At 36.1% G+C, this 20,006-nt stretch overlaps 1 long non-coding RNA gene across 1 annotated transcript in view; it reads right to left on the reverse strand.

Annotated features, from left to right (window-relative positions):
• Window positions 1-19,316, reverse strand: part of LOC106559720 — a 32,073-nt gene extending 12,757 nt beyond the window's left edge. Inside the window, exons 1-2 of the long non-coding RNA XR_005353858.1 lie at window positions 18,874-19,316; window positions 13,533-13,594 (exon numbers count right to left, since the gene is read on the reverse strand). This is a non-coding gene — a long non-coding RNA (uncharacterized LOC106559720). The remainder of the gene's footprint in view (window positions 1-13,532; window positions 13,595-18,873) is intronic.
• Window positions 19,317-20,006: the final 690 nt, after the last annotated feature.

Here is a 20,006-nt window from a genome sequence, read left to right on the forward strand (position 1 = left end):
TGGTGTCTGAGGGCATGTGGTTTGAGGAAGTATGATTTATGTGATCTGAGAAAACCCTTACAAATGAATTCCATCCCTCCCTATCAAGGAAATACCCTGATTGTGGTAACTACCTGCTTTAGCTGTATTGCATTACTGGTCTCTGATCAGAATCTCTGTATTGCTTGTCTTTAATGCTAGAGTAGTAAATAATAACAGGAAGCCATTAAAATAAATGTTTATAGTTAAATCTTTGTTGGTCACTGAATAAGGGTTTTGGTTGTGCTATATGGAAATAATTGTTTCTATAGAACACTTTCAGTATGATTGCAGTCTTTATGAGACCTGCTTTACTACATGTAGTCTTTTGTTCTATCACAATAGCACGAAATGTCAAGGAAGTGTGCGGAAAGCACCTGGTTCTCCATTTCTCATTTGCACTTTCTCTTATAAAAACGTATCAGTGCTAGGCATAGTCAGGAAAATGTCTGAGTAAAAAGGCGTAGACTTAAAGCTCCAAGGGAATCAGTATAGTAACTAGACAAAAACATGGGTCAAATAGGTTTAAGGAACACTGAGGCATAAATATCAGAAAATAGCAAGCTTCAGGCTGTTGGAAAAGTTTCTTTCTTTTTTTTTTTTTTTAAGTTACTGTATAAATAAAAGTTTTTAAAGTTACTGTCAAAATAAAACTAAATTTGCCCTGTTCCTTGGTTTCAATGACAGTAAAACAAAAAGGCATTTACTGGATTTGCCTTAGTGGCTACATTGTGTTTCAGGATGTAGAGTCTTCCAAAACACAGTATGCCTAACTTCTTCAGAGTTTTGGATACTATAGATTAGTCTTCAGAAAATTTATTATATGATGTCAATTTCACAAAAGTGTATTTTTAATAAATACTAACTTCAATAGTTATATACAAAAGATCGAAGTATGCTAATTTTATATTATAAATACAACCATCAATTTTACATATCTTCAGATGCATACCTATATATGTTTGTAAATGTCCAATTTCCTTTATGAATGAACATGGTGTATTTTAGAAGGGTTCCTATAGATTTATCATTTCGAGTTTAGGATGTATTTTTCCATAGATGAAATTTTATGATTGCTAGTTGACTCAAATATTAGTACACCTGAATCTTACTTGATCTAAAATGCCCATGAAGAAGAATATTAATAATGCTCTTTGACCAACAGCTGCTTTATGAAAAATGCATTCCTGGTTTCAACTTAAGACGTAGGAAGATGGTTTTGTTTATTCTCTTATGACTGTGGTATCAACAACTCAAAAGTTCGGGAGGGGTGGAAGTCGGCAAACACTGAGGATGAAGAAATTCCTGTGTGTGTGTGCCATTTCTATGTGCATAACAAAAAGGAAATTGCCAGCCAAATTCCTCCTTAGGTATTCTAAATTGGAATGACTGGCATTCGCAAGTAAACTGTAAGACAATATAAAAAAATTTAAGTTGATTATTCTCAATCTCTTGCCATCCATCCACCATCCATCCATTTATTTTTTGAACTTTATATTGTTTGTATTTAGATTGTGAATCATTCAAAGAAATGTCAGTTCACCCTCGGAGTAATTTAAATTTCTTTTGACTCTTATAGTTTTGGTTTCAAGAAGGCCTAAGATGTATTTGGCAACCTCTTCCATTTAAAAAAATTTAAAAGGGGGGAAATGGATAGAAAGCTACCAAACAAAGAACCATACTGAAAATGAACTAAGTTCTAATTCAAAAATTATTCTTTCCAGCCCCTAGGATGAAGACAAATTGCAGTTAGGCATTGCAATGCAATAATTGCAAACATATTTTCTCCAAAACCTGAAAAGACTAAGTGGCTTTTCCAACAGAATATCTGATCATGAGCAGAAGCTTTCAAATGCATGTGTGACCTATGTGTCTTTATCTAATTGCTGCTTAATAGATTTTGCAGATTTACTAAAAGTCTTTTAATGAATATTTTAGATTTTCAGGAGTGAATTTTTTTTCTGAAGTTCTTGTTTGAAAATTCTTTAGATGAACCAGTACCCATGAAGCGCTGGAGAATAAAATAAATTGATATTTTAAATAAGGAAACTGGCTTTTGTATTCATGAAGTTTCCCATAGTATAGATTAATTTCTTTTTCTGGAAATTTCTTCACAATTAATTTTCCACAGTACAGCACCAAACAGCATTTCCTTGATTCTCCTGCTACCTCTGCTCTGCATCTTTTTTTTTTTCTTTCTCTCTCTTTTGCCCCCATCCTCTTCCTAATTTCTCCAGGTGTTCTCCCAGCACCAATTCTCTGTTTTCAGTCTCTCTTCACTCCAACATCTTCAATTACCATCTTTACTGAGATGACTTCAGAGCTTATGTGTCTAGTTCCAGTCTCTTTTTAATTTCTTCCCGTTTGCTTAAAACTCTTCATTTAGCTCTTCCACAAGTACCATAAACCTAAGATGTTCAAAAAACAAACTCATCACATTTTCTTTAAAAGCATCCTGACCTTTCCTGGTGACTTTCCAGATCGTTCAGAACAGCTCCATTTCCTCAGTCATCCGGTCTCTGCGAGCATCTCAGATGTCTCTTATTTTCTTTAAGTTTCTACATCAGTCACCCTACTGCCATGTCCACCCTCTCTTATTTTTTCTGCCCTACCCTGGTTTCAGGTAGTCATTAGTTCTCCCCTGGACAGAACAACAAAATGTAATTGGTACCTCTGGCTCCTGTCTCTCTCCAGTCTGAAATCCATCCAGTCTATACACTTAGAGATTCATCTTCCTGAAGTACAGTTTCAATTATGTCAATGCTCTACCAAAAATCCTTAAGAGCTGACCATTTTCTGCTCTATCAGGTACAAAACCTTCATTCCGCCACTCAAGTCCATGCAAGCACGGTCCTACCCACTCTTCCCTCTCACTGCCATCTGCGCCTCAGCCAAACAGGGGTGGGTAGTAGTCCTGGGACAACTGTGGTTCTCCACCTTTTTGCCTTCATCAATGTTCTTCTTTTCATGAAGACTATCTTACCTTGTCATGTGTGTCCACTTGTTAAAATCCCACTTAGTCTTCACATGTTCTAGTCATGTCCTCTAGCCAAGTGCAAGTCCTTCTGTTTCTGCTCTCTTTTCCCCTCACGTTGCATTGTGTTTGTGCCATTCTACTGGGTCCAATCTTACTCTACTTTACCCGTTAGCTATTTCAGGATATGTTTATTTCAGCTTAATGCATTTTTTTGGTCACTCATATGTGAAATAAAATAAAATGCATCCATTACAGTGTAAAGTCTCTGTGGAAAGAGGGTGCTTTATTCATATTTGTCTTTGCTAGAGCACACAGCAGGTCCTAGGCGGTAGTAGAGGCTTTAATTACTACTGGATTTACTGAATTGTGAAAAGAAGACACAAATGGCATTTAGTACACTGCATATTTATGTGTGAGTTTGCGCGGCAGCTATTTGAGACATCTTGAGAAACATTCTAAGATTTTACTACTCTAAGGAATATTGTCTTTCAGAATCTACAAGTCCAGATCATTCATTTCAATTTTTATTTTAATAAAGAGCAAATAAAGCTGATTTTACTATTTATGCCTGGGGCAATTTATGCTTTTGTATTCAGAAAGTTGTGAAAATACAAGATTTTTCTGGTTTTCCTTTATATATTTCTTGAATTAGATTGCTTTGCCTCATTTTCTCATCTATAAATTAGGGAATGATAATGTCTACTTCATATGGTGGTTGTGAGATTTACTTGAATTGATCCATGTAAAACACCAGGAACTATGTCTGGCATAGAGTAAGCGCTTGATAGCATTTAGCTAATATTATTATCAGTCACAAGCAAGGCTGCACCTTTCAGGAAGCACACCAGAGTGGTTGGAATGGACACATCTGGGGTCCATTCCAGATTTTCCTTGCACTCATATCTTTGTCTAAGTCCCTCTTGGATCCTGCCATGTCTGGGTAACTGGAACTAATGTGAACTGTGCCCATTTCCCTCTTTGGCCTACCTATCACCACATCGAGTAAATATTCATTGGTTGTGTTTAGATGGGGGACTCTAATGCCTTTCCATTTCATTGTGGGGTGAATCAGATTCCCTATCAATTGCTTATTCAAGGCTATGGTATGTTAGTTTCATAAAACGTAAGCTTCATATGAAAAAGTGGTTGAGTCTGATTTATTTATCACTGTGCCTCAGGCCATGGCACCCTGCTTTGTGTACTGTAGACACTCAAAAAACATTTGTTGAATGAATGAGTCAGTTAATGGAGTGACATGACTGAGACATGATTTGTTTTTCTGACCTTTAGAAGATACCCTACCACCTTTTGAGAGCAATTAACCTACAGTTTTTAGTACAAACACAAATTACCCTTTGTTTTGTATTAATAGCTTCTTTGCAATATCCTGGTGAAATAATTCTATTTATTTCTCTTCATGAACTTGTAGTATATGAAATTGGGAGTAAAGTCTTGTTAATGTATAATAGTGCTGAAACATTCCATCTTACCTACATGGCAACCATCTAATAGGACTAAATAACATTAAGCAGGTGCTTACTATGTGCCAGACGCTACTCTAAATGTTTTGAAAATATAAAATATGTATTTTCCTCAGTGTAATGTGGTATCCTGGATTGAATCTTGGAATGGAAAAAAGACATTAGTGGAAAAACTGGTGAAATCTGAATAAAGTTTGGAGTTTGGTTAATTGCAATGTACCAATGTTGGTTTCTTAGGTTTTGACAAATGTACTGTGGGAATGTAAGAAAATAACTCTAGAGGAAACTGGGTGAGGTTTTACAGGAACTTTCTGTACTATCTTTTCTCTTTCTCCCTTTTTTTAAAAAAATTTTATTTATTTATTTGAGAGACAGAGAAAATGAGCAAGGTGGGAGGGAGGGAGAGGGAGCAGTGGACTCTTCTCCGAGCATGGAGCCCATTGCAGGGCTTGATCCCCAGGACCCTGGGATCATAACCTGAGCTGAAGGCAGATGCTTAACCAACTGAGCCACACAAGTGTCCCATCTTTACTTTTCTGTATACCCAAAATTATTCCAAAATACACAATTTATTTAAAAATATGTATTAGATATGTTTTAATCCTTAAAATAAGCCTATGATACATGTACTGTAACTAACCTCATTTTAGAAGTAAGAATCTGAAATTCAGAGAGGTTATTTCTACAGGGTCAATAGCTGCTACCAGGAGTCAAATATGGGCATCTCACTCTAGGTTGTATCCTCTTATCCCATATACTTTTCCTTATCTCAAGATTCAAGCGATCAAGAAGTCAGTAGTGGATGTAAACCACAGTTCAATTGATAATCTTCTGGTGCTGGTCATTTCCTGATTTCAGAAGCTGCACAATCCACCACTACCCACTACCAAGACTGCAAATTCCAAATTGGGTGCATTTTAACTGGTTTTCATGGTTATGCCTTAAATTCATTAATCCCACACTGAAATGTTGAACTCTGTGGTCATCTGGGATTTGTGAGGAAAGCCATTGTCCTAGCTCCCTGGACTGGTTCATGTTCCACCACCACCCATCCATCCGTGTGGGGCAAGTCAGTCTAAGGATCACACTTCTGTGCCTCCTGTGTCAAACTATTTATAAAAAAAACATAGTTTCTGAAAATAACTGAAAAAAACATATTCAGAGAAAGGAAACATAGTAAAGCAAGAACACTCCAGAAAAGGTAAATAAAAAAGTCACTCATAAACTTTAAAGTCTATGACTAGAATTTTAAGCTCAGTAGTAGCTAATGTGTTCCAAATAATCTTATTGTACACAGCAGTCAAAAACCTCTTTATTCTTTAATGGGTGTTTCTAGCTGCTTTCTTACACCCTTGAAAACTTTACGTCTTGCCTGCACAGCTGCAACTATGACCACAGGCCATTTCTTTCTCTCATTATATTGCCTACCTATTTGTAACAATATCCTTTATTGTTTCCTTAACCACAAACAGCACCGTGGGAGAAAGAAACCCTTGGCCCTCTTATTTATTTCAGTATGACAGATGAAAATGTGTGGGGGAGGCGAGCCAACAGGAAGAGAACTTTTTTCTTTGATGCTACTATTTCAAAGCACATTTTACACATTTTTGTTTTGTTTTGTGCTTTAATCCAGCCAATGAATATCTACGAGATTTGCAATGTGTTGTGAAAAAACAAAATTAGGTCTTTAAAACTATGTATGAGAGTTCAAAATTGAATTTGCCTGAGAAGAGCTTATCATTTCTCCTCCAAAGATTTAGGCTATTGATTAAAACGTTTGACACATTCCCACTGGACTCATTTTTCTTCTGGAAACATTTATTTTCACCCAAAAGACAGTGAAAGCAGACACTTATTGTAAGTCCTATAGTATTTTATTTCTTCCTAAGTTATATATATATATAATATATATTTCCTGTTTTGTCATTGATTTTGATTTTGTCTCTTTTTGCACAAATTGTTTAACAATTCCTGAGCCGGGATATTTACAATTACAGTTTCCTTCTGCTAAATATGTCTAGGAAGATTTTTTTTAAATTGGAACAAAATTATATCAGGATTCATTGGAAATAACCAAAATTGGATGTAATGTGTAAATAAAATTCAAATAGTGGCAGAACCAATTTATCTCGAGCTTAGTGTGAGATTTACTGGTGCTACTGTCAATCCTGTTACTGTCGCCCCAAGAGCCTGTAATCCCGCTCTTTCCTCAACTTTTATAGTACAGACACAAAAATCTGTGTTTTTCCTACTAAACTAGGTCTTTGGTTTCCATTGTGACCATGTCTTATATTTCTTAGTATTCTCTGTTCCCTAATTGTGGAAAGTGTCAGTATATTATGGTTGATGATACTAAGCCTTCTGCTGACAGGAGCAGATTAAAAAAATAGTTTGTTTTCCTATATGTTAACTCAAGGTTGTTTAAATGTCTTACACAAAAACATGAGTAATCTGGACTTAAATTTAAAATTATTTTGTAATGATTGATAGGAACTCTAAACAATGGATAGAAAATGGCTCTAGGGCTCCTAGGAAGCTGACCTAGAGGAAAAACAGGTACCAGGGAGGAAGGATGGCTTTTTCATCAAATGCTTTCTGAGGGTATTAATGACTGTCTGCGTCAGGTTATGATGCCAGGGTAGTCATTCCTGTGGAGCTGATAAGGAACCTTTGTTTGGCAAGATAAACAGGAGTGAATCAACTAAGTGGTTTTTTTTTTTTTTTTTTTTTTTTTTGTGATTCTCACGTATTCCTTGAAGAGGAAAAATAATCCCAGTCTCAGGTTAAATTAAAGATAACTCTTGATAGAGCAAGGTAAAGAAGTTTCAGATTTGGGTAGAAGATGATTTCACATTCCACAGACCATCTTCACGTGAGTGCAAATATCTAGAGCATATGATTGTGGATATCTGAGCCATGAGCAGAAAGTAAAAAAGGAAAGGGCATAATACATAAGGCTTTAACAACTTTATCATCAGAATAAAAGATCATTGAACTCAGTATTCGTGCCTTTCTATACACTAAGAGCTGCAGAAATATGGACTAGGAAGGATAATCTCAAATTTAGATTAGAATATTCAAGTAGTAAAAAAACCCAAAACACATAGAATTACATTTTGTGGTGTAAGGGATGGTTACATTTGCAGTCCTGCGACTGAAGGTTAGTAACTTGAGTGTGAAAAACCCTACACAGAAAAATTAGTACATATTCCAAGCATTTCATTCTAAATGTTGTAGTCATCTATTGAAAACAAAATAAATAGTTCTGTCTCTGTATTTGCCTTAAAGTGCCCACAAATGTGATACAGTATTATTCCTTATGCCACATAAAGAATATTCAAAATTTGGTTGAGTATCTAAAGAACTCCAAAAGTGCATGCACTCTACACCTTAAGATGGACCTTATTGCTTTTGTTTAAAAACAAAAACAAACAAAAAAAAACAAAGAAAGAAAAATGCTGCTTTGTGTATATGCATAGCAGATTGCCATTATCACAGAGAGAAGAGAATGAAAACAGACCAAATCATAATCCACATTCCATACTGTTTACTTTGTTATCAAAGTAGCTGAAATGAGATACCTAGCTTGCTCATGGACATTCCCTAGGCAACATCATTCTTTATTCTAAATTTTATCAAGGTCTTAGAATTCTTAAGATAAGCTGCAAAGAATCCAATTGCAAAGCTACGAGAAATAAGACAACAACTTTTGATATTTTTAAGACCCTAGCCTGAGATTGCATAATGTTTTGAGGCAAAGAACTCTAAACAGCCATTCCACACATAGTTAGATGTGTGTGTGTGTGTGTGTGTGTGTGTGTGTGTGTGTGTGTGTGTTAGGGTGGGTAGGAAAGAAGGGGCAGGGTAGAGGGAGAAGAAAAGAGAGAGGAAACAGACTGCTGCTTACTTTAGTTAATGTTTCTTCTCTTAAAGAATAGTTTTCATGTCCATAAATGTTTACTTCACTTTTTCAAAACACCAAGAGTAGTGAATTAAACTCTTTTAGTTTAATTTGATGAAAATTTTCTGTTGGGTTCCTCACCTTTATTATAGGGGTCATATAACTGGGACAGTCCTTGATACAAAGAAAGTGCAAGAGAAAATTATTTCCATACTTCTTGGCATCCTGCACTCCCTTCCAGTTGTTTCTTCGTGTCAGAAATTTATAAAATTTCTGATAGATAAATAAATAGATCTATCTGAAGTATAATTGACATACAGTGTTATATTAGTTTCAGGTGTACAATGTAACGACTCAACCATTTTATACATTACGCAGCGCCCATCACAATAAGTTTACTCAAATGTCTTCATGTATTTCACCCATCCCTCCACTTTCCCTCTGGCAACAACCAATTTTTCTCTGTACTTAAGAGTCTGGATTTTTGTCTCCTTTTCTTTGTTCATTTGCTTTGTTTCTTAAATTCCACATATGAATAAAATCGTATGTTATTCATCCTTCTCTGACTGACTTATTTCTCTTAGCATTATACCCTCTAGGTTTTTCCATGTTGTTGCAAATGGCAAGATCTCATTCTTTTATATTATTTATATTGTTTTATATTCTTTTATATTGTTCCATTGTATATAATCCATATTTATATATATATCCATCTATATCTATATATTTATACAGATACCATATTTCATTATACGTATCTATGTGTCTTTTTTATCCATTCATCTACAGGTGGGCATTTGGGTCCTTCCATATCTTGGATATTATAAACAATGCTACAATAACATAGGGGTGTGCATATCTTCTGAATGAGTGGGTTGTTTTTTTTTTTTTTCAGTAAATACCCAGTAGTGGAATTACTGTATCATATGGTAATTCTATTTTTAATTTTTTGAGGAAACTCCATACTGTTTTCCACAGTGGCTGTGCCAGTTTTCATTTTTGCCAACAGTGCACAAGGGTTCCTTTTTCTTGGCATCCTTGTCAACTCTTGTTGTTTCTTGTGTTTTGGTTTAGTCATTCTAACAGGTGGAAGGTGACATCTCATTGTGGTTTTGATTTGCATTTCCCTGATGATTAGCGCTGTTGACAAATTTTCTTTTTATCTTTATATCCATTCCTGTATCCTATCAATGTATATGTGCAAATTATAATACCTACTGTGCAGGAGAGATGTTTACACTTTTGTTTAATATCTCTACAAAATCTCTCAGGGAGAATAGTCCAAAATTATAAATACAGTTTGCATGAAAATAACGTACATTATGTTATCTTACAGGCTTATGCTAACCAATTTTTTAGTTCAAAATTGAGTTCCATACACTTTATTTCTTTTAAAAACTGCTTAACATGAGATGTACCCTCTTAACAAATTTTAAATGTACAGTGCAGTATTGTTAAGTATAGGTACAATTGCTGTAGAGTAGATTATCGAACTTACTCATCTTGCATAATGGAAACTTTATGCTTTTTGAACAACAACTCCAACTTTCTCTGTTGCAGCCTCTGGCAACAACCATGAAACTCTGCTTTTACTTGATTATTTAGATACCTCACATAAGTAGAATCATGCAGTACTTGTCCTTCTGTGATTGGCTTATTTCACTTAACACAATGTTCTCAAGGTTTAATCATGCTCTCACCTATGGCAGGATTTCCTTCTTTTTTAAGGCTGTTTAATATTCCATTAAATGCATATACTGTAATTTCTCTATCCACTTAACTGTCAATGGACATTTAGGTTGTTTCTGCCTCTTGGCTGTTGTGACTAATGCTGCAATGAACATCAGAATGAAAATATCCTTTGGGGGTCCTGTTGTCAATTCTTTTGGATAAATATCCAAAGTGAGATTGCTAGATTATTTAGTAGTTATATTTTTAATCTCTCCAGGAATCTCTCTACTGTTTTCCATAGCAGCTGCATCATTTTACACCAAGAGTGCATAAAGGTTCCACTTTCTCTAGATCCTTGCCACCACTTGTTATTTTTTATATTTTCTTATAATAGCCACACCAATAGGTGTGATGTGTATCATTGCGGTTTTGATTTTATATTATTTATTTATTTATTTATTTTAATTTTATTTATTTATTTTTTAAAATTTTTATTTATTTATGATAGTCACACACACAGAGAGAGAGAGGCAGAGACACAGGCAGAGGGAGAAGCAGGCTCCATGCACCGGGAGCCCGACGTGGGATTCAATCCCAGGTCTCCAGGATCACGCCCTGGGCCAAAGGCAGGCTCTAAACCGCTGCGCCACCCAGGGATCCCTGATTTTATATTTTTTAAATGAATAGTGATGTTGAGCATCTTTTTTTACATACCTGTTGGCTCTTTGCATGTCTACTTTAGAGAAATATCCATCCCAGTTCTTTGCCAATTTTTAAATCGAGATTTTTTTGTTATTGTTGCTGCTGGTGGTGTTTTGGGGTTTTGTCTTTTTTTTTTTTTTTTTTTTTCTTTCTTTCTTTCTTTCTTTCTTTCTTTCTTTCTTTCTTTCTTTCTTTCTTTCTTTCTTCTTTCTTTCTTTCTTTCTTCTTTTTCTTTCTTTCTTTTCTTCCTTCTCTTTCTTTTTTCCTTGTAAGAGTTCCTTATGTATTTTGAATATAAACCTCTATCAGATATATGTTTTGTATATATATTTTTCACATAGTTTAGGTTGTCTTTTTACCCTATTGATTGTTTCCTTTGCTGTGCATAAGCTTTTTAGTTTGATGTAGCCTACTTGTTTGTTTTTGCTTTTGTTTCCTATACTTATAGCCAAAGTAAATATCAAGAAGTTTTCCCCCTACATTTTCTTTTAGGGGTTTACAATTTCAGATCTTATGCTTATGTCTTTAATCTGTTCTGAGTAGATTTTTCTGTATGGTGTAAGATAAAGTTCCAATTTCATTCTTTTGTGTGTAGATTTCCAGTTTCCTCATTGTGTATTCTTGGCAACCTAGTTAAGGACCAGCTTACTGCATGTGCATAGGTTTATTTCTGCCCTTTCTATTCTCTTCCATTGGTCTAGATGTCTGTCTTTATGCCAGTACCATACTGTTTTAATTACTGCAACTTTGCGTTATATTTTTAAGTGAAGACTTATGATGATCCTCGCTTCATTCTTCTTTCACTATATTGTTTTGGCTATTTGGAGTCCTTTGGCTTTCATATGAATTTTAGGATTGTTTTTAAAAATGCCACTGAAATTTTGAAAGCGATTGCATTAAATTTGTAAGTCACTTTGAGTAGTATGGACATCTTAATAATATTAATTTTCTCAACTCATGAACATAGGATATCTCTCCATTTATTTGTGTCTTCTTTAATTTCTTTCAAGAAAGTTTTTGTAGTTTTCAGTGTATAGTTGTTTCACTTCCTTGCTTATTTATTCCTAAATATTTTATTCTTTTTGATGCAATTTTAAATGGGATTGTTTTCTTCATTTTCTTTCAGATAATTTATTATTAGTGTATAGAAATATAACTGATGTTGAGTTTGTATCCCACACTTTTACTGAATTTATTTGTACTAACAGGCTTTTTTTGTGTTTGTGTGTATGGAGTCTTTAGGGTTCCCTACGTAATAAGATCAAGTTATCTGCAAACGGAGATCATTTTGCTTCTTCCTTTCTAATTTGGATGCCTTTTATTTCTTCTTATTGTCCAATTTCTCTGGCTAGGGCTTCCAATACTATATTGAATGGAAGTAGAGAGTGCTTATCCCTGCCCTGTTGCTGATCTTAGAGGAACATATGTTCCTCTAAAGTCGTATGTTTCAGTCTTCTCTTTCCTTTCCCAGAGATAAGCCAGGTACTGGAATCTTGCCCATTGTGTTGCACAGAGTTGGGGGATGAACTCTGATGGGTAAGATGTGCTAGTCTAAGCCTTCTTCAGACATCTAGTAGATCTAGAGTATTCCTGGGACCATCAACCCTCTGAGACATGAGAGACAGATGTTAATCCTTTGGGAGCTCCCAGAAAAGTTGAGACACTGGAGGCGTGGTCCAAATCTTTCCTTCTCCAGGAGAGGCTTGGAATTTGAAGATCTTTACATGCTCATTCTGCTCTAAGCTAGGGGAAGGACTATGGCAAAGGTTTGTATGCTAAATTGCCATTTTTGTTCTCATTGGCTCCCAATCTTGAATCCTTTTGTGTTAGCACTCAAATTTAGGCAAGATAGAAATCAGTCCCTTAGGTGGCCCCCAGGAAAATCAGAATGTTGATTGTATGGTCCAGTTCTTTCTTTCTGTCCCCACAGAGAAGGTGGGAGCTGGAGGTTTCCTCCCAATCATATGGTGCGATACCGGGGAAGGGATTATGGTGAAAAGGTATCTCAGATTTTCCTACTGGCTTCAGTGTGTCTGGTTTTGCATGCACCTGGGATGTGGTTGCTTCTCAACTGGCTTCTGGATTTCTCACAGATGCATTTGGTCCATGAACTGTGGAAATGTGTGTCTGTGAGGCAAGGAAGGCTTAAAGCTTTCGTTTCGCTGTCTTGCTGATGTCACCTCTCCTTTTAATGATTTCTTTTCTCTCTCCAGGTACTTGATTCAGTAGTCATACATATGTCTTGTCTGCTGTACAATTATTAAAAGACAACTGGATTTAAAAGTAAATCAGAAAGTAACATCAGTGTTCAGAAACTTAGTAAAAAGTGGTTAAAACTAGTGTAATTTTATGAAATTCTCCTTATGCAAGGTTCTATCCAATGTGAAGCTAGTAAATCTTCAGCAAATGAGTTCTTGGTTTTGCTACACTTGCTATTCAACATACGTAGGTCAATTGAAATTGGATGAGAAATTACTGAATATTAAAACTTAGAAGAAGATTTTACAGATTTGCAGCTTGTTTTGAGGAAGAAAGAGAGAGAAATAGAAAACTCTGCAGTGTGTGTTGCTATCCAATTTGAGGTAGCACAGTTAGGTCGGGTATGAGGTATAGAGATTAAAGACCATGCTGGAAGAATAGGTCCAGATGTCCTAAGAAAACGAGTGCAACTGACATTTTGATGAAAATGAGATGATTTTGGAAACCTACATCTCTATCCAGTAAGGATGGCCAGAAGAGAATAAAATATTAACCTCTTAACTGTAGTCTGGGACACACTTACTTGATCATTCTTAATCTAGATGAGCAGATCAGAGTTGGTGTGTGATCATTCAAAACTAGAACCTGGAAAGAAACAGAGAGTACATTGTGCTAAAGTGGAGATTAGTAGAAAAATCCAAGATTGATCAAACTCAGTCTTTCCACATGTCTGGTTATCTTATTAAATTGTCAGTTTCATTTGAATAAAAGATCTAAACTTTCCAAACAGAGAGCTGCAAAGAGGAGAGAGACCCTCTCTTCTGCTTACTTGGTGGGCATATATTTAGAGACATTTCCTAGGTATTGAATATTTCAGTTATCAGCACAGAATTTAGGGAAAGGTTGGGACTGAAAGACAACATTTGACAGCTATGAATCACAAAAGTTACAAGGATCTCAGATTTGTTTTAACAGCATACAAATTCATTTTTACTGCAGATAAGATTATCTTACTTCATTAGAAGTTGGTATTAGCTTCAAGTATGTATAAATTTTGTTGTTTTTCTTGACTGCAAAAGCTCTGCACCTGTGCTTTCTTAAAGCACATTGAAAAAATAAAAACTCCTAAGAGAATTATTTTCTCTTTTGCCAATACTAGTCAATCTCGCTTTACTAACCAGGGAAACTACAAATTACTATGGTTCTGAGGTTGGCAGACTGATACAATTAGTTCCCCTACATGCTTGACATTCCACGTTAGTAAGTAGAAAGAACGACAAAAAAAGTCTTTCCTGCTGGGAACATGGTAGAAATGTTAGGATTCTTTCCAGAAGAAGAAGGAATCCAAATCCACAACAGCACATTGTTTGCATGTTTTTCTAGGCTTTATTTTCAGCCTTGAAAATTTTCACGCAGCGCCTCCTGCCAGAATATGACACACACCACTGGGCCTGAAACTAGCACCTGTGAGAAGCAAATCCATGACCATGAAAATCTTCAGTTCCTGAGTGGGACAGAATAAACCCTGTTTCATGGAGTTTGTGCCAGGGAAGGGCCACAGTTTAGCTGGCACTGTAGCCATGACCAAGAAACAGTTTACCAGGACTTTACAATTCACAGCATTGTTTGAACTCTGCACTGTAGCTACACTAACTAGATTATAAGATGTGGTTGCTTTTGTTTGGTGCCTATCATATATATGGTGTGATGCTTACTTTGATTACTGCACATATTGTCCTAATACTGTAATCTCCTTTTGGCTTGTCTGTTTACCCTCTAGACTAATAATATAAGTGAGTGAAGTGAGGCCACTTCACTTTAACAACAGTCAGTATTTTTTTCCCCCACTTCTGTTAAAGACATGGGTGCACTGCATGAGTGATGCAACAAGCACTTAACCTCATTGTACAGTTAACCATCAGGAATGGCAGGGACTGGAACAAAATGAAGAAAGTTTGCCCCATCTGAGGGTGTGGCAGTCACTTAGCTCTACTTAATTGTTGTTGACTGAGTCCTAGTGATAATAGATCTTCCACATTCTAAAAAGGAGCTGTATAATGTGAAATTACTTAAATTTTAAGTGTTTTTATGGGCACAATCTGTAAGATATTCAAGGGCAAAAGCCGAATGCTTTATTTTTCAATTTCAAGTAGTGCTCTTATATAATAGATCAATATGTTCTTCCTCTCTTGTATATTATTTTACTGAATTAAAGGCCTGTATACTTTATAGACATGCAGGTGATATATAAGAGAGGTGTCCGTCCACTTGGTAGTATTTTGCCTACACTTTCTCAATCAATTAAAAAACTTTTGCATTAAATAGGATACAATAGATATTAGAAAGAGAAAATTGAAGTGCAATATAGATGAAAACTATACAGAAATATTGGCCCTACAAAATTTCCAGTTCTCCTACTTGTCCATATCACATCCCAGAATATGGAGAAAACATTAAAAACCCATCACATTACTTAATAAATATTTGAATAGGTGAATGAATGAAATAAGTATGTTTGGAATCCTAGATATAATTAGACAAATTAGAGAGTGATTACTAGGTAGTTCCAAGGACATGTGCCAGCCTTGAAGACCACTGATCTATGGGTAAATGAAATACAATTATAGTGTATGGAGTATATATATTTATTTGTGTATGTGTGTGTGTGTGCACATAGATGTCTTTTGTCCTTTTTAATTTTTTCTCTTTTGTCCTTTTTTAAAAAAAAGATACTAATTTTCATTTTGAGATTTCTGTTTTTCTACTTTTTGAATATTAAAATTATGATATAGTAATAGCATATGTTAATGTTTTTCTATTTTCTTGAAGATCTCTTTTGTTAAGATAAAAGACCATTACTTCTAGTCAGTCCCCCAAATTTTATTTTAAATTTTGCTTGATCCAAGAAATATAAAATTCTGGGAGCCACTGATTTGGGGCTCTTTAAAATTCCTAATGCTCATTTTTCTCTCATTTTCATGTGTTTGGATGTGACTGTGTTACATCTAAGATGGTAGGTAGACGGAGATCCATAGCATGACAAAATGAGCATCTGCAAAAGACTTAATAATTTGGAAAGATGGGTCACACTTTATGCCTTTTAAATATAAGCGAGTGCTAATGATGTTTTGAGGAATTGAGGGCCCCAAGCCAAATATATAGTTATTTCATGGGAGATGCAGCTCAGTGTGAGATCTAGAAACCATTAATAGAACTGTGTAGAAAATTGCCCTATTCAGCTCTGCCCCTGTCAGTAGGGCAGTAAATAGATGTTTCATATAAACCTAGATGCCACTTTCACTACCTCTGAGTGAAGTAGTGCTCATTACATGTGGAACAGGAACAAGGAGGCAAGAGTTCTGATCCATGCAAGATGAAGAATAAAATCCAGGATACTTAGCCTGAAGAAGGGGATTCTGGAGGATTATTTTCAGTATCAAATATTTTCAGGTATAGAGATTTCCTTTATGACGTGAAGGGTAGAGTTAAGAATAATGGGTACAAACTATGGGTGACATGGTTTGATGTAAGGAAGTGTTTTATTAGAACAGTACTGGTAGAAAAGGAGAGATGAGGGCAGTGGATGCTCAGGCTAGCATTTGATGATGATGAGGTCTTTGCTAGTCATGGGACTAGATCTTTTAACCCACAGTTTACCCTGGAAGCTATGAGTTATCATTCCCATTTTATCAATGAGAGATGAATGTGTGGGTTGGTGTCTGAGTTGTCTACTGAATTAGAATCAGCAAGCTCTGCTTCTACTACCTGTGCGATTTGCAGCTAATCACCTGACATCTCTGAGCCTTAATATCTCATTTATAAAATCAGAGTGTAAAGCCCAGTGCCTTTGTTTTTGTTTTCTATTGCTGCTATAGCAACAACAACAAAAAACAAACAGTGGTTTAAAACAACATAAATTGATTATCTTACAGTTCTAGGGGGCAGAAGTCTAAAATAGAACTCATTGGGTTAAGTCAAGGTGTCAGCAGAGCTGGTTTCTTCTGGAAGTTCTAGGGAAGAATCACTTTTCTTGTTTTTTTCCAGCTTTTAGAGGCCACCCACATTGCTTGGCTCTTGGTTACCTTCCATCTTCAAGGCCAGCAATGAGGAGTCAAGTCTTTTTATGTCACACCAGTCTGACACTCACTTTCCTGCCTTCTCTTCCCCATTTAAGAACCATTATGATTACAGTGGACATACCTGGATAATCCTTATTTTTTAAAGATTTATCTATCTATTTCAGAGAAAGTGCATGAGAGTGCGTGCATGTGTGCATGAGTCGGGGAGGGGCAGAGGGAGAGAATCTTCAAGCAGACCCCCTACTGAGTACAGAGCCCAATGCGGGGCTCCATCTCATAACCCATGAGATCATGACCTGAGCTGAAACCAAGAGTACAATGCTTAACCAACTGAGCCACTCAGGAGCCCCCTTGGATAATCCTTATAAGTGCCTTATTTTAAGATTAGATGAGTATCATATTAATTAATCTACAACCTTCATTTTTCTTTGCCAGTAACATAACATATATAAAGTTTGGGGATTAAAACATGCACATCTTTTGAAGGTCATTATTTTGTCTACCATCTCCTTTACAGTCATTTTCAGTTTTAATGTTCTTTGGACTTGGGGGAGATTTGGGGGACAATCTCATTTTTAAAAACATTTTTAAATTTTAATTCCAGGGTAGTTAACATACAGTATTATATTAATTTTATATATACAATACAAAAGAATGAAATCTTGCCATTTGCAACAACATGGATGGAGCTAGAGAGTATAATGCTTAGTGAAATAAGTCAGAGAAACACAAATACCATATTATTTCACTCATATGTGGGATTTAAGAAATAGAACAAATGAGCAAAGGAAAAAAAGAAAGGGAGAGAGAGAAAAACCAAGAAATAGACTCTTAACTATAGAGAACAAACTGATGATTACTAAGGGGGAGGAAGATTGAGAGATGGGTGAAATAGGTGATAGGGATTAAGTAGTACACTTGTCATGATGAGCACTGAGTAATGTATAGAATTGATAATCTCATCTTAAGCCAGACCTGTTGCAAAGAAATGAGACAAGACCCAGGGAGGTGAGCAGATCAGAACTCATGCCATGGTCTTAGTGTCCCACAGAACTCCCATCTATCTCTGAACCACTAACTGTATATGATATTGATCTTTCCAACCGGTCCTCAGCCAATCACCTGAATAGTTTAATTCCTGATATCATTGAAATAGAGGCCAAATTTCCAGATTGGATGACATCTGGTTACCTGTTTTTGAAACGGCAAGTACACAGAGAGTGAGCAGGGCTTTTTCAGAGTGCTTGAGTGTTTTTACACTCAGTAGACCCTTGTCACATGGCAGTCTATGTCTAGCCTCACCAAGTCTAGATGGCATCCTTCCTTACAGATGAAATGGGATGTAAGACTGCTTCTAGGCCTCTAAAATCACTGTGCTGAACAGAGCAGTAATGTCAGGAAAAGTGAAATTTACCTGATTCCCTTCTCCTCTTGACTCAGTGACCAAAAGCACCCTTTAGAAGCATTTCATATGCTACTCAAAAACAGGACACAACTCTGCTCAGACATCTAGAATTAACTCTGGTTTATGGCTTATGATAAATTATTATTCCAATGGGTTTCAGCAATGTATTTTTAAAATATTTTTACTAGGATATTAATGTTCTTGACTTTAAAAGTTGAGTGCTTTTTGAGCCCTGTTCAGAATTGAGGACTGAGTAGCATGGAAGATTCTTTGCCCAAAAGAAACAACCATTTTCCTGGAAAAAGGTATTAAAACAATCATTTAAAGAATCTGGAAACTGCCCTAAGGGCATACAGAAAATGGAGAAACATTCATTCAAGAAAATCTACTAAATCTCAGTAGGAACAGTGAAAATCTGAAGCATTTGAGCCACAACTCACTCCTGTCCTTTTTCTTCCCCCACATCACTTCTTATGAAAATGTTCCAGGAACTCTCATTCTGGTAAGTACAGTGATGAAGATGGAGGCTCCCTTTCCTTATAGCATCAGTGTAGGGCTACATTTCCAACTTGTGAAGAGCATGCTGTCAGGTTTTTCTCATCTCTCAGTCCCTTGTTGTAGGAGCTTTATTCCAGGCAAGAGGAGCAGAGAGATCAGGTCTCTCTTCCCCAAGGAGCCTCATTCATATTAGAAACTCTCCCCAGGCATGTAAGGCTGATCCAAAGCAGGGCCCCAGTTGATCCTGTTCAGCTCATTCATAAGGCAGAGATTTTACTTTGGGGAAGGCAAACCAGGAAAACTAGGGACCACCATATCATGTTCCCAGTGAGCCCTCGTCAAACAGTGCTACTCCATGAGAACTAGGTCACTATCTCTACCTCCAGCTCTAGTGTGATGTCACAAAAGCTCTACCCTGGGGGAGAAACAAGTCTTAAAGGGCCCCATAGCTTTCCCTGAGGAAACAACTCTGTATGGAACAGAATGTGGAGAATTTTATGCCTAATGGCATTGCTAAAAAGAAGGAAGATTTTGGTGTAAAGTAATTAAAAGGGCTCTCATAACTCTATGATACAAGCCAAAATAAGCAAAATGACACAGGTATTAGAAGTTTAATAGAATCAAAAAAGGGATAGCCAAAAAGAATTTTCTGGTATCACATTTAGCCCTGCAGGTAAGAAGTACTGAGTATAAGCTCTAGGCATCACTCAGGAGTAATCAGAGCAGGGAGTGGAATAAATTTGATATTCCCTAAGCCGCATGCAGATCAATCAACAAAGACCAGAAGGTTCACTGGCATCAGGACCACAAGCACAGGTTCTCACCAATCATTGACTGAATAATAAACTACTCTTACCAAAGTGCAACTCCTAAGAAGCGAGTCTTAAAAATAAAATCATATGCATTCTTGGCATATGATGTTTGACAGACTATGCATGCTCAAGACTGTGCCTTTTCAGAAGTTATCTGAGAGGCAAAATAGAAGCTACTAGTCCCTGGTTGAGCATTGGGTAAAAACATAAATTTCTTAAACTGTGGTAATAGCCTTTAAGCTACTCATACATGCAATGATAAA

The sequence above is a fragment of the Canis lupus genome, chromosome 1, assembly GCF_011100685.1.
Source record: "Canis lupus familiaris isolate Mischka breed German Shepherd chromosome 1, alternate assembly UU_Cfam_GSD_1.0, whole genome shotgun sequence".
Taxonomy (NCBI): domain Eukaryota; kingdom Metazoa; phylum Chordata; class Mammalia; order Carnivora; family Canidae; genus Canis; species Canis lupus.